The 2715-nt window shown below is 42.9% G+C and overlaps 1 protein-coding gene across 1 annotated transcript in view; it reads left to right on the top strand.

The window, feature by feature from the left end:
- The window catches only part of Supt6h (SPT6 homolog, histone chaperone), a 45080-nt gene that overhangs the window by 6599 nt on the left and 35766 nt on the right, over positions 1-2715 (top strand). The gene's annotated exons all lie outside the window — the stretch shown is intronic.

Genomic DNA, 2715 nt, shown 5'->3' with positions numbered 1-2715 from the left:
TTGTGTGTGGCCAGCTCAGCCCACCAGGGGGCGGGGGCTGGCTGGCATGTGGTGCTGGGGGATTGAACCGTGGTCCCTGTGCTTTGCTAAGCTTGTTCTGAGTAGGTGCTTTAGACCACTGAGCCATCTCACCAGCCCCTGAACCCGGGTCTTTAATGCTTGCCAGGTAGGCACTTAGACCACTAAGGTATATTCCCAGCCCCATCTGAACCTTTTTATTTATTAAATTTTCTCAGGTTTTTAAATTCCAAATTAGAGACTGGGTGTGGTGGTGCACGCCTATAATCCTAGCACTTGGGAGGCAGAGGCAGGAGTATCTCTATGAATTTGAGGCCAGCCTGAAATGCATAGTGAAACCCTGTCTCAAAAAAGGAAAAAAGGGGGCCGGGGAGATGGCTCAGTGGAATAAGCGCTTCCCTGGCAAGTGCAAGGGCCGGAGTTCAATCCCTGGTTCTGCAAAAAAAAAAAAAAAAAAGGAAACAAGACAAATTAAGATATTCATTTCTGAATACCTTTGAAATGGGCTGTTCCCTTGTTCACAAAATATAAAATGTGAAATGACTTATAGTGTAAACTCACATCTCTGTTCTCCCAATAACTAATCCCTTTCAAGCCTTAGGTTTTGCTCTTGTTTTCTTTTTCTGTTCCTCACTGTTAACTGCTCAGTAACACATTATCTTTCCTGGTATAAATCTCTATCTTCATGTTGCTCTCATCTTCCCAGTACACACAACTTAATATAACATTAATTATGGGACTCGTGTTGTTTTACTTTTGCAGTCTGGGGATTGAACCCAGGGTCTTGGGCATAGTAGAAAAGCACTCTTTGTGAGCCACAAACCTCCAGGCCCAATCACATTTTGTCATATCTTTACTTTTCATTTAGACAGATTGGTGAATTCCACCAAGGTGAGAAGCATATTTTATTCATTGCTGGATACCCAAGGCACAGTACAGAGCTTGCTAACATATATATATACATGGAATTAACAGACTGGATCTCCTTTCACTCTGGTCTTCTCTTAATTGCCTCCTGCAACTTTTTCAAAGGAAGGAACTACTGAGGGCCTCTCCTTTGGCAATTTGATCCCAGTTCGGTTCCTTCATGATACAGAAGTTTTCAAGATCTGTACTGTTAAATTTATGTAGCTACAGTACACCCAAAAGTGAAATGTCTTACGCTTCTGCCAATTAAAATATGGCACTCTAATTCTAATTTAAATTAGAATGTCATGGTAACCATTACTCTTTCCCTTTGAGTCTCATATTATACTACAGCTGTGTTTCTTCTGGAAGAAATCTCCCTCCATCACTGTTTCCCCAATGTAGCTAGTCCAGTGGCACATTTAATTTATAATCTGAATGTGAGAAAAAATTTGAAGAGTTTAAGTGTGAAATTCAAACCCCATTAGGAAGCCCAAGATACAGCTCAGCAGCATAAGCACCTTCCTGGCAAGCGCAAGTTCCCATGTTCGATCCCTAGTGCTAAAAAAAAAAAACAAAAAACAAACACTAGTGTTCTGGAGTAGTTGCTGCTGGGAGTACTTAGGCTGCAGTGCTGCAGCACACGCCACATCTAGCTCCTGCAGGTTGCAGCAAGTCAGAATTGCTTCTGGCACAGCACTTTTAATTGGGATGTCTTGGCATTGAGCTACATTGGAGGCATTCCCCAGCTATAGCACAGCATGTGCTTTGTTGCTAACCTAGGCAGTGGGAATGAGGGAACACAGCTGTCTTCCCACCCCATGTGCAGGCCAGAGCACCACTGCCCCCAGGAGAGAGGAAAGCTGTTGTTTCTTCAGGTAGGCTTTGTGTTTCCCTCTGGCAAGCAGGCTAGAGAGCACGTGGTCTGCAAAAGCTATCATTTAATGAAGATGTTGAGGGCTTAAAAGGCTGATATTGTGGGTCTGATAACCTAATTAATGCACACCATGTGGGGGCTGCTGTAGTCAAATCTCTTTTTAATGACTTAGTTCAAGGCTGAGGGAACAATGTCAAAATTAGAATTAGAGTGCCATATTTTAATTGGCAGAAGTATAAGAGATTTCACTTTTGGGTGTACTGTAGCTACATGACTTTAACAGTACAGATCTTGAAAACTTCTGTGTCACAGCCATGCTGGGCCTTTATAATAGTTCTCACACTTTTTGGTTTTGATACCCCTTTATACTTTTCTTTTTTCTGTTCTTTGAGGTACTGGGGATTGAAGACAGAACCTTCCTACTGAGCTACATTCCCTGCTCTTTTATTTTTATTTTTGCAAGAGTCTTTCTATGTATTCCATGCTGGCCTTGAACTCCTGGAGATCCTCCTCTTGAGTGCTAGGATTACAGGTATGAGCTGCCATGCCTGACCTTATTTTTTCTTTTGAGATAAGGTCTCACTACGATTCCCAGGCTAGATTTGAACTTGGAATCATCCTACCTCAGCCTACCACAGTAATGGCATTAGAGGCATGCATGATCATTTTATATTCTTTAGGAATTATTTAAAGCTGGGCATGGTGGTCTACAACTTTGATCCAAGCATTTGGGAGTCTGAGGCAGGAGGATCACTATGAGGTTAGGGCCAGCCTGAGCTACGTAGTGAGACCGTGTCTTCAAAAAACAAACATTAGGGGCTGGTGAGATGGCTCAGTGGTCTAAAGCATCTACTTAGAACAAGCTTAGCAAAGCACAGGGACCGCGGTTCTATCCCCCAGCACCACATGCCAGC

The sequence above is a fragment of the Octodon degus genome, unplaced genomic scaffold (genome assembly GCF_000260255.1).
Source record: "Octodon degus isolate 3935 unplaced genomic scaffold, OctDeg1.0 scaffold00072, whole genome shotgun sequence".
Lineage (NCBI taxonomy): Eukaryota > Metazoa > Chordata > Mammalia > Rodentia > Octodontidae > Octodon > Octodon degus.
This window is presented reverse-complemented; position numbering and strand designations above follow the sequence as displayed.